Source organism: Podarcis pityusensis, assembly GCF_964106645.2.
Source record: "Podarcis pityusensis genome assembly, chromosome: 4".
In the NCBI taxonomy this organism is placed as follows: domain Eukaryota; kingdom Metazoa; phylum Chordata; class Lepidosauria; order Squamata; family Lacertidae; genus Podarcis; species Podarcis pityusensis.
The window spans coordinates 85,982,285-85,994,461 of record NC_138027.1 but is presented as its reverse complement, the minus strand read 5'-3'; the positions used below and the strand labels follow the sequence as shown (position 1 = coordinate 85,994,461).

General features: G+C 44.0%; 1 long non-coding RNA gene across 1 annotated transcript in view; it reads right to left on the bottom strand.

Moving 5' to 3' along the window:
- The window catches only part of LOC308475980, a 1,233,414-nt gene that overhangs the window by 519,659 nt on the left and 701,578 nt on the right, over positions 1–12,177 (bottom strand). The window contains exon 2 of the long non-coding RNA XR_013985606.1: positions 11,303–11,400. This is a non-coding gene — a long non-coding RNA (uncharacterized lncRNA). The remainder of the gene's footprint in view (positions 1–11,302; positions 11,401–12,177) is intronic.

The window sequence follows — 12,177 nt, the reverse complement described above, 5'->3', positions numbered from 1 at the left end:
CTGAGCAGTCCATGGTTTCCTGTGGGACACAGTTTGGAAATCCCACTCCTCTAAGAGAACGAAACGGAAGGATTCACTAAAGGAGGGAATTGCATTCCACATTTCCTTTATAGCGTGAACCATGGAATAAATCACCTAAACAAGGTGATGGGAAGAAGGGAGCACTGCTGTATATGTATCCAGAAATATAAAGATGCACTTGTAAGTTAGTACTGGAAAGGGTATATTATTCTGCATATGTTCTTTGAAAAAGAAAATCAATAAAATTCACATTCAGTATTGCTCATTGTAAAACTACATAAACTGTATTTAATGCTCACTGACGTGACACTTAACAAACAGTCTTGAACTGAGTTCTATTTGCATTTGATTTCTGTCACAGCTTGACAAAAAAAGTCTGTAGCTTTCATCTGCTTTTCTCCTTTTACGCTCCTAACCAAAGAAGAAGAGGTTTACCTTGCAGGCAAAACAACAAGCTAAATAGAAAGCATGCACACACACCAAAACATTTGCCCTAGTATAAGAGGTCCCAATACCCTTTCGGTATATTTCCCCAATCACTTCCTTTAATATGCCCCCCAGAGCTCAGACACCTCCTGCATAAAAGACAGCTGTGTCTTAGAAGCTGTGTGTTTTGAAAATACACCCAAGGCCAAACTAAACATTGCCTTAAATTCATGGCTGTGGGAGCTGTGCCTCTAATTGTTGCCTTCCGCTCTCTAAAATCTTGAGAAGGAGGTGTATAGTTCAGGGGAAGTTCAATGCCTTGCATGCAAAAGGTCTCGGGTTCAATCTCCAACTAGAAGGACTGTGAAAGGTCTCCTCTGAAGAGACACTGTCAGTCAGAGTAGACCTAGGGATGGGAAACCTGAGGCTCTCCAGAAGTTGTGGACTCCAGGTCTCATCAACTCCAGCCAGTAGAACCAATGGACAGGTATGGTGGGAGTTGTCATCCAATAACATTTGGAGGTCCACAGATTTTCCATTCCAGGAATAGAGTATACTGGATAGAAAAAACCCTAATTGACAGTAACCTGATTCAGTCATCACAACAAACTATGGTTTGCCACTACATGCTTCCAGGCTTCCCATCGCCCTCTGGTTAGGATCCTGGATTGGAATAGAGTCCATTGGCCTGTTAGGGTTCTCTTACATTTTTATGCCTCAGGAGAAATCTACATCCTGACAGTGGAACTATTTTATCATGATAATATCATGGACAATGTGCCAGATCACCACCGTCCTAGTTAATTCAGAGCATCCGGTCCACACATCCTTTCACAATGGCCTCGCCTGCACATCCAAATAAGCTTCCATTTCCTCTAACACGCTTCTCATTTAAACTAAGCCATAGTTTATCTTGCTATGGTTTAAGGTGATGTGCAAACTGAGCCATGCCCTATTGTGGTTGAAGCTGACAGGAATGCGTTGCTTTACTGATTTCTCAGCATGCCGTGTCACTGACAGTTAACAAGAGGGAGAGGGGCAAGGAAGCAGGGAGTTTAGCATGCTACATCTGCACTGCACAGAGCTCCCTGCTGCCTTGATCCTCCCCTTCTCGGCCACTGGCAGTGAGGCACACGGAGTTAGGAAACCAGTAGAGCAACACAGCTCCACTCATGCCAGCTACTACAGCCCTATGGCCACAACCTAGACTGAGGAGAGGAGAGAAGCACTTGCCAGATCAGCACAACTCTGCGATATTGGATTTCAATGCATCTGCTTTGCAAAGAAGCAGAAAGACTTACATTCTACACCCCATCCTAATTATTACTGCACTCGGGGAATGGGGAGCTCAGCTGCAAAGATCAGCTAACAGATTGGTGTTTGTGAGCAAATTGCCTTAATAACCCTCCTTCCCAACAATACATTGATGGGGATTAATATTCTTGTTGAGTAACAAATTCAAGACTCTTCCTACATGATTAGCCTAATTGTGAGCAGAAACAGGGCCTCTCTGTAATGCTCCCATTGGAGTCTTGTACGAAACGATTTGGTTCAAGAGGCGCTGACGCCTCCTGGAAAACTTTGAAAAATGTTTCCGTTAGAAACACTTTGTCTCTGTGTCACATACTTTCTTTTTCTCATCCCATCATCTTTATTCTCAGGAACAGGAAAACACTGCATTACCATGGGGTAGAAATGTGTCTCCACCATATGCTGTGCACCTAAAATTCATCTGTCATTCTTGGTGCCATCAGGATGATTCCCCCTCCCCCCACACAAACACATATAGCAACAACAGAGAAGTGTTTAGAGAATAAATAAATAGCCATGCTTCCGCCCAGGTGTGTGTGACTTCGATCTTATGTGATGGAGGCTGCCATGTCATGCTCATGAACTTTCCACTACACCACAGATAGAGGGTATCGGAAGAGTTCTATCAATGCAAACGGCTGTGAAAGTTTTATAAAGCACTGCTCCAAATTGTTCACATCCATGACAACCTGGATGCCGCTGTTAATAGGGTGTTTTGTGGAGGTGCCTACTACTTCTCCTTGTCCAGCATCTGTAAGGCTGGCTTCAATTATACTTACCGGAGGACGTGGGCAATATCCCCATAGAAGTGTATGGAACACCACTTGTTCCCTTGACCCTTGTCCTTCTTTGTTAGTGAAACCTAGTCAGGAAGAAATCAGGGCCTTTCCTGCTAAAGATTATCAATAACAACTTACAAAAGAAAAAGATGCTACCCACCCCAAAGGAAGCTCCGGCACACGCAATTCCTTAAAAGTTTTCACCCTCCATCTGATCTGTAATAACTTTAGATTAATTTCAAATTTCCCTTCTTTTTTTAAGGTAGTCAAGTGGGCAATATCAATGAAACCCCAGGAGTTCTTGATTTGAAGCATTGTTATAGAACTCTACCAACTGGTGTTTAGGTCAGGGTTTAGAACAGAGATGAGGGTTGCCATATTTTAGGAAACTCGACCCCAAAAAATCAACACTTCTGATATGGGCTACCATATGCCTGGATTTTCAGGGACATTTTAGCCACTTTTGGAAAATTCTGCCTGGACGCCATTTCTGATGGACTAATCCTGGCTATGACTGGGAAATTTCGGATGTATGGCAGCCCTAACAGAGACTGCTTTAATAGTCCTGGTGGATGAATTTCATTGACAGATTGATGAGGAGAGGGTGGTCCTATTAATGCTCTTTGCACACTTCCCCCTTTTCTTGCGGCTGATAAGTGTTCTAAGTCTATTCCAGGGCCTGGCTGAATGTGTGATCACTCATTTTCTCTGCAATTTAAGTAATGGGGATGTGTGGCGGCTCACTTACTCACTGGAGAAACATTGCAATGGGAAGTGATTTGAAACATATTTGTGGTGTTTGACATTTGAAGGCTCATGCATGCATGCAAGTCATTGTCTGAGGCTGCAGCCTGTGATGAGCATGCATGTATTTTTATTGTTTAAGACAATGCTTTTAAGATGGTTTTTAATACGGTTGGAAAAACTAAGAAGTTTTGTCAGATCAACAAAGTTACAGTAAGTAGGCTAAGAATCAAGTGAAACTGATTCAATGACCACCATTAATCTCTTCTTTATTATTCTACTCAAGCAGGTCAGATCTAATGATCTCTGGACTAAGACCATTTATGAGTTAACAAGGTAACTGCAACTCATTGAATGATATCCTAAAGCTCATTGGAAAAAGCCAGTGGAAATCCCCAAACAAGAATTGTATGTACATAACACCCCATTCCAGTTAAGAGTTGGTATGCTCCATTTTGCACCACTTACAGCTTCCAAACATATTTCAAGGATATGCCATGGAGACCACATTACTTTAGGTCCGGAGACAACAAAAGAAAAGAATATAATTTCAAAATACTTACTCTCAAATATTCGGAAACAGTTTGTAGCATGGTGGTTTCCAGTTCATTAGCCAATCATTGCCATTGGAGTTATATGCTAAATATGACTACCAATCAGCTTTGCATAATAATACCTGGGGCTATTAACATGAAGACTGTAATTCATCTCCTAAAGAGTCTCCCAGCAATTAAATTTGAATCCCTGGTTAACAAGGGATGTCATATTTGGATGGAAGCATCAGCAGGTAAATTCTGCAATTTTGCTCCTCCTCCAATTCCATCACTTTCACCTTCCTCCCAAGCCCGCAGAAATAGATCCTGGTGGTGGTGGATCAGAATTCTCACAGACCTAGAATCAGCCTACGAATGGAAGATTTGTGTTTGGTATGAATCTGCTGTGGACATACACATACAGCTTATAGTAAAAGTATAAAAGCAAAACTAAAGTTTCATTAGTTGTCATCTTCTAATTGCCATCTTCTGGGCATCCTTGGTTGCCCGGTTCTAGAAGACATTGTGAAATAAAAGCATGTTATTATCTATTATTTAGTAAAACTTGAAATCATGTGAGTTGGGTCTTAGATAAAGCTTTTAAGCACCCTCCAAGTCTAAAATAGAAGGTCTAGGTCTGCCTTTCTCAAGATGTTTTGGACAATTCCCATCGTGTTCAGGTGAGATAAGTAAAGGTAAAGGGACCCCTGCCCATTAGGTCCAGTCGTGACCGACTCTGGGGTTGCGGCGCTCATCTCGATTTATTGGCCGAGGGAGCCGGCGTACAGCTTCCGGGTCATGTGGCCAGCAGGACTAAGCCGCTTCTGGCGAACCAGAGCAGCGCACGGAAACACCGTTTACCTTCCCGCTGGAGCGGTACCTATTTATCTACTTGCACTATGACGTGCTTTCAAATTGCTAGGTTGGCAGGAGCAGGGACCGAGCAACGGGAGCTCACCCCATCACAGGGATTCGAACCACCGACCTTCTGATCGGCAAGTCCTAGGCTCTGTGGTTTAACCCACAGCGCCACCCGCATCCCTCTTTCAGGGGAGATGTTATAGCCCAAAGCATCTAGAGGGCACCAGATTCCATCGAAGATGGGTTTAGATTTAAAAGTTCAGCTCCAGAATGACAAACCTTTATATTCTCTATGCAGTGGTCTGGTGCTGGGAAGTGTATTTTGCTACTCCTGAAAAGGTGACTTACTATTTTATAACTTTAACTGAAGAGCTTTAAAATTCTACCATTACAAACAGAAAGAAAGAAACACATTCACTTTTAAATTTGTCAAAAAGCCACACAACACAAAAATATTTTGACAGTCCACCTAAAATTAACAAAGATGAACCCATCTAACCTTCCTAGGGAAGGACTTCCATTGTCAAGATTCTCTCCTATGCTCCCATCCACCTTTCAACAACATTTGGTCAGGAATCTGGGGCCCATATAAAATGTGAGTGGCATCTCTAGTCTGCAAGCCACCAGTTGGTCTACAGTTGGAGGCACAGGGTATTAGTCATACTCAGAGTAAACGCATTGAAATTAATTCTTAAGTTACTTAAATATGACTAACGTGCAATGCCTCTCAGTGCAACATAACAGCCTTTTGGGTATCAAAAAGTGTGCATCTTAGGGTTTTCCTGCTGCACAGAATACAGTGGTGCCTCAGGTTAAATACTTAATTCGTTCCAGAGGTCTGTACTTAACCTGAAACTGTTCTTAACCTGAAGCACCACTTTAGCTAATGGGGCCTCCTGCTGCTGCCGCGCCGCCGGAGCACAATTTCTGTTCTCAACCTGAAGCAAAGTTCTTAACCTGAAGCACTATTTCTGCATTAGCCGAGTCTGTAACCTGAAGCATATGTAACCTGAAGCGTATGTAACCTGAGGTACTACTGTACACTAAACTTCTCTGAATTGTCTGACAGAACTAGATTGCTGAAGGTAAAATAGGAGACCCTTTCCAGGGATGTAGATTGTGGGAGGGGCTGCAGGGATGAAGGCCCCGGACACATTGCGGGGGGGGGGGCATTGATCAGACTGCCCTGTCTGCCCTGCACCACTTTGTGAGGCTGGGATGATCCCAGCCTTGCAAAGTGGCAGGGTGGTGTGAGACGGATGCAACAACCATGCGCCGTCCTGGAATAAAAGGGCGCATGTCTGGTGCATCCTTCTCACGCCAGCCCCAAGCCGCTTTGCAATGCTGGGACCATTCCAGCCCCACAAAGTGGCTTGGTGCTGGTGTTGCTCTGAGGGCTAGGTCGGCGTGGCAAGCTCCGTTCACCCTCTGCCCCGGTGCCAGCAAACCACGCTACGCCACTGACCCTGTCCAAGGGCTGTGTGGCAAATCCTAGCACTCTGGCCTTTGCTCGCTCTCCACCCAACCCCCGCCACCTTCATTTTACTTTCCACTTTCCTATTCCTGCCAACAAGCCAACTTCACTCATGGTGTTAAAAAAAAAATATCACTGAAACTGCTGACATTGCTTCGGGGATAAATTTGTCCTATTATCCTTTTTTCCCCTTTTTAAACTCGGTGGCAATGAATGCCTCGTCTTTGTCACTCCTCCGACTCTGAATGCAGTTCAGAGGAGTCCTGCACAATGCATCTTTGTCTTCCTCCTGCTAATAGCTCCTACTGTAGGTCATCTGCATCATTAACATTTGCTGCTGATGCGTTTACAGTGGGTCGGGCCCAGTTCTCAGAACTGATGGAGTCCTTTGTCATTATTTTGGAAAAAAACAACAACAGATATATATATATATATATATATATATATATATATATATATATATTCTTCCCTCCTCTCCTCAGCCTTACCCTCACCCAAATGTATTTAAGGATGAAACTATTAGATACACAATTGGTGAATTAATGTCATAAGGACTGCTGCTGGCAGCTCATCCATTTTTGATATGCCACTCAGACAAATGAAACATAAGCCACCCAGAACAAGGGGACCTTTTGACAGTTCAAAGGAAACCCCTATGGGTGGTTTCCTCTTGAAGCCACACTAAACAGACTCGATCTCCTCAGCGGGAAGCTGCCGGTGTCTCATTAACCCCTAAACAGGCCTGGCATGAGCCTTCCTTTTCAGCTATAATTATGCCGTGCGATCCCTGTTAGGCTGCTCTGAGTGGCAACACTGTCACCGGAACATTATAAACATCCCCCTTTCTAATTGAAAAGCAGATTAGGCTCTCGTGTTAATTAGCCAAAAAGCCCGCCCACTTGCATGCATTATGATTGCCTCTTAAATACTGGGGATGCAGAAATCCCTCAGAAAGGCAAGGCAGACTTAATTGCAATAACCTGCAAATTAAGTTTAATTTACTTTAAATTTACCGGTTTAGCAGGCTCATTTGATGGTGTTAATGTTCTGGCAAATTAATTATCTGAATTAGTCATGCCTGGTGGAGTTTTGCTGCTGAATATATTGTACAGTGGCCTATTAATAACAGACAAACAGGAGTGGATTAATGAAAAGATTATGCTAAAGTTCCTCCCCACTCACCCCCCCCACCCCCAAGAAAGAAAGGAAAAGAAACGGGATCTTGCATGAATTCAAATATAATCATCAAAGTGCAAATACAGTCAGACAATATAAACAAACTGAAATTTATTGTGCTCTATGGCGTGCCATCTAGAAGAAACTGTAAAACATTTCAAGTGAAATATTTGATAAAAGAAGCCTCTTCTATGCACTCAAGTAGATCACTTCTGCAAGCAAACCATTTCCCATTAGCTGGTGTCTTCTCTACAGCAGACTGCAAATATGTAAGTGCTTTTTGAGAGTACATGTGCTACACAGAGAGAGAATGTGCACTGATAAATAAATTAGAAATAACATCTCATATATTAATTCTATGGTCCACTTTGTGGGTGAGGAGACGGTAAGAGGGCTTTTTCTTGTATTTCCTTTCTAACCACTGTCTCTGCAGCGAAGCCCTATGCAGAGAGGGAATTGCATATCAGCGTTACTAAGAGCATGCACTTCTCCTTTCTCTCCGCCATAAACGAGGGGAAAGAGACAAACCTCCAATCACCTTTCAAAATAAAGATAGAATTGCCCTTGTAAACACCTTTAATCACCCAGCCCTGAAGACATTGGGGCCTGGAATTGATAAAGGCATGAAAAGAGCAGAGTCAAATAGTCACCCTATCTGCGTAGTATTATGAACGAGTAAAACACCTATGAATTGGATAGACAGAACAGAGAGAGGGCCAGAATACTGGACTCACCTTGGGGAATGGGGTCCGCTTTGGTGGAAGCTGACATTTCTGGTGTTGGGGACAGAGATCAGGTTTGCCTCTGCCTGCAGCACTCAGTTTTCCTCCTTATGCGTGAGTGGCAGCCTCTTAGGTAAGGTAGAGGTAAAGGACCCCTGGATGGTTAAGTCCGGTCAAAGGCGACTATGGGGTGTGGCACTCATCTCACTTTCAGGCCGAAGGAGCCAGCATTTGTCTGCAGACAGCTTTCCACGTCATGTGGCTAGCATGATTGAACCGCTTCTGGAGCAACAGGACACCGTGACATAAACCAGAGCGCACGGAAACAGCATTTACTTTCCCGCCGCAGCGGTACCTATTTATCTACTTGCACTGGTGTGCTTTCAAACTGCTAGGCTGGCAGGAGCTGGGACAGAGCAACAGGAGCTCACTGTGTCATGCAGATTCGAACCACAGAGCCACCTGCTACCCATGGCAGTTACTTACTTCTATAGTAGGAAGTAAAGGTTTGTGTAGAGGGATATTTGTAGGGCATAACGAAAGTTGCATCTGTCTTCTCTCTCTCCAACACCTGCCCCTGGTGGTTCAGATCTCCCCCTCGCTCCATCGTCCCCCAAAACTGCAACCTGTCCACTTTCCCCATCCGACTGAATGGGAACCATTGACAACCAAGATGGCTCCCATCTGCAAGGTCTGTTCCATCCCGCTATCTGCCGCTATCTCTTTATCAAGATGTCCGTGGGCCTCTGTTATGGAAGAAGCATCTAAATTGGTGCAATCCAGAAGGACTGTTCAGCCGCCAAGGGCTGTTTTGTGTCAGCCAAAACGAAAGGAACGCTAGATGGAACAGCGGCAAAGACAATCACTTTTGCTTCACAGGCCGCACATTCGGTCCGGTTTAAATAGAACACTGGGTGGGTTAAAAAGCTTTGCCTCTGCGTGACTCATTTCACGTGTGAAGGAGGCCATCAGTGCTCACATGAGCACCATTAGCCATTGTGTGCTCCAGTGATGCGTGACCCAGGAGCACACCATGCTGACAAGCTAACATTGCTCACGAAGATGCTGATGACCTGGTTTAAAGGTGATGCAAGATAGGTGGAACCTCTTGTGGCCAGGTTCCACTGGTGTCAGGTGAAACCCGACTGGAAAAATGCAAGAAATGGCGTCAAGCTCCTATCGGGGGGGTGGGAGGTTCTGTACCGTGTCGAACCATCGCAGCTTTGTCTGCTGCCTTCTCCATCCCGCAACATCCCTCCTCCGCCGCTTCCTCCTTCCTCACTAATAATGTGCAAATAATGGGAAACCGCAGCATTCTCAGGCATTCTTAAAACCGGGCAGAAACGAAAAAGGCTTAACAACAGTGAACAGATTAATTCCCTTTTAAAGGCCTGTTATGTGATGGGTTGAAATGTCTTCATTGAGAACACGGGGGGGGGGGGAATAAGGAGCAGGGTGGGGAGATATGTACCACGAAAGAAATGGAATCCTGTGACACATAAACAAAAGGCAGATGACTAATATATTTACATATAACATGTGGTGTATTCACTGCGCACCACGGTGACAGGCTGGTTTATTCCATTCATAATTTATACGGCAAAACCTTATTATATGTGTAACTAGTTTGCCTGATAATAATATAGAGCGTGAGATTAGTTTTTCCATTATACCCTGTCATTAAGAACAAAAGATTTTCATTTGTTAATTCTTTTTCTTTATCTTCTTTCCATTTGGCTCTTTTCTGACTGCGTGCACCCTGCCCACGAGTACATTCTCCCCCCCTTAAATCACGGTGACAGTAAGGTAAGAAGAAAGTCGCAGAACTTCTGAAAGCCAGTTCTCTGCTTTAAATAGTCTCCCTTCCTAGAATCTCCTATGATATCAGCACAGACAAAAGAAGAAGAAAAAGAAGTTTTCATGAATGATGTGAAGGTAGCAAAGAAAGGGGGGGGGGAGGCAGAAAGGGGCTGTCATAATAAATAAAGGCTCCAGAAGAGATTTTGCTTCCAGAACACAAATGAAAGGAAAAATATTTCAAAACATAAACCCAAACCGGGATTCAAATATGAGATTAGAATCAGACAGTTCATCTCACACTGGAGGGAGCTAGATAGTAAGTGGATCGCAGTGGAAATGCAGGAATTATTAGGATGCATTTGCCGTATAAGCAAGTGGTTCACACACTAAGGACAGGTTCACACATGCATGTGCATAACTGAGGAATGTGCGGATGGGCAATCATCTATGTAACATCTCAATTTCTCTATAATTTATAAGACAATAATTTTCTGTGGGCTCTGTTCACACATTTAGCAGCCAGTCATCATGTACAAGAAAATCAAGCAATGTTCATGCACATGTTGTGAACCAGGTTTTGATTATTTCCAGCTCTAAACTTAAATTTCTTTTGTTTTGTTTTAGCTGACCCTGGGTGAAATTAAAGTTCTGTCTGCGGTGTTATAGCTGTTGTGGTTCACGTTACATATGCAATTCATTTGAAGGATATAGGTTTAAAAAGCACAAAATGCTGCGTTTCAATGCATTGCGTTTGAAACGTTATAAAGAGAAGTTTGCACTAGGCAAAATATGTTTGTCTCTAGCTAATGCGACAGAAGGGGGGGGGGGATGTTTCCATTCAACTGCAATCTCTCCACAAAAAATGAAACCTGAGAATTCAGTGTGGCAGGGAAGATACCCAGCTCAATGAGTCAGTGAAGGAGCTCCCAGCTTTATTAGGATCTCTCTCTGGGATCAGAGAAAAGTGGCTAAACTGTTTTAAGGATGAAAAATAAGATGGGACCATATTGCAGGGGTGCTGGGTATAGGGGGCAGAGGAGTCTTCAGCTCCCTGAATATTTCAGGGTAAGCTTTTAATGTTTAATAGACTATTGTATTTTAATATTTTGTTGGAAGCCACCCAGAGTGGCTGGGGAAACCCAACCAGATGGATGGGGTATAAATAACAAATTATTATTATTATTATTATTGTTATGGAAGTGCCCCCCCAATATTGAGGGGGCCGCCAACCCCAACCTCCACCCAGCAGCTCAGGAGCCAGGTGGCAGCTGGGATGAGTAAGCGTGAAGTTCACCCTCCATGCATCCTGTCCCCGCCTGGCCCACACCAGGCGGCATCACGTGATGTGTCATGTGGCCATGCCCCCTCAATGTGAGGGGGAAAGTTGATGTCACTGCCATGTTGCTTGCTTGTTTAAGCACAATGCATTATTGTGTATAATTGTAGTGCTTATACAGTGGTACCTCAGGTTACGTACTTAATTCGTTCCGGAGGTCTGTTCTTAACCTGAAACTGTTCTTAACCTGAAGCACCACTTTAGTTAATGGAGCCTCCTGCTGCCGCCGTGGTACCGGAGCAGGATTTCTGTTCTCATCCTGAAGCAAAGTTCTTAACCTGAAGCACTATTTCTGGGTTAGCGGAGTGTAACCTGAAGCGTATGTAACCTGAAGCGTATGTAACCTGAGGTACCACTGTATGTAACTAGGTTAAGACAGTTTCCAATAAGGCTTTGAAACTCATTCTTGTGGTGGAGAGCAAATTCGTTTCCTACTCTGCACAAGGTCCAGATCAGAGATTCTGTTGGGGCAATTCCTTTGTGGATGTTGCAGTAGCTGGGTGATAAACATGTATGTGTGAATCAACCTTGAGGGAAATGCATGGTCTCAGAGGTGTTACCTGATAGCCAGGGCCACCTCCTGGGCTGGATGCGAGTAAAAAGGCAGGCCGTGGGACTGGATGAGGGCAAAATGAGGTTAGTGGAACAGCGCCCCATTTGCCCTAATGGATGCAAGCTGGAATCTGCTGAGTTCAAAGACTCAAACAAAGTTGTCAGCTCAAAAAGAAAAAGATCAGGTGAGAAAGGGAATATTGATACGTCAGCAGCAGCCAAGTACCCATGTGTGTTTGCAGAGGCTTCGAGATGGAGGGAGAAAAAAGTTTGCCTAGGCAGTGTTGAGTTAGCAAGCGGCTCCTCCAAATCCTAAAGCTATTTTTGCAATAGCTCTGTTAGATCCTGTTACAGGAGGAGCCTAGAGAATGGGATTTTCAGCTTGACTCTCTCAACAGATCAAAAAGGAAGGTAACAAAGGAGAAGCGAGTGATGCAACGGA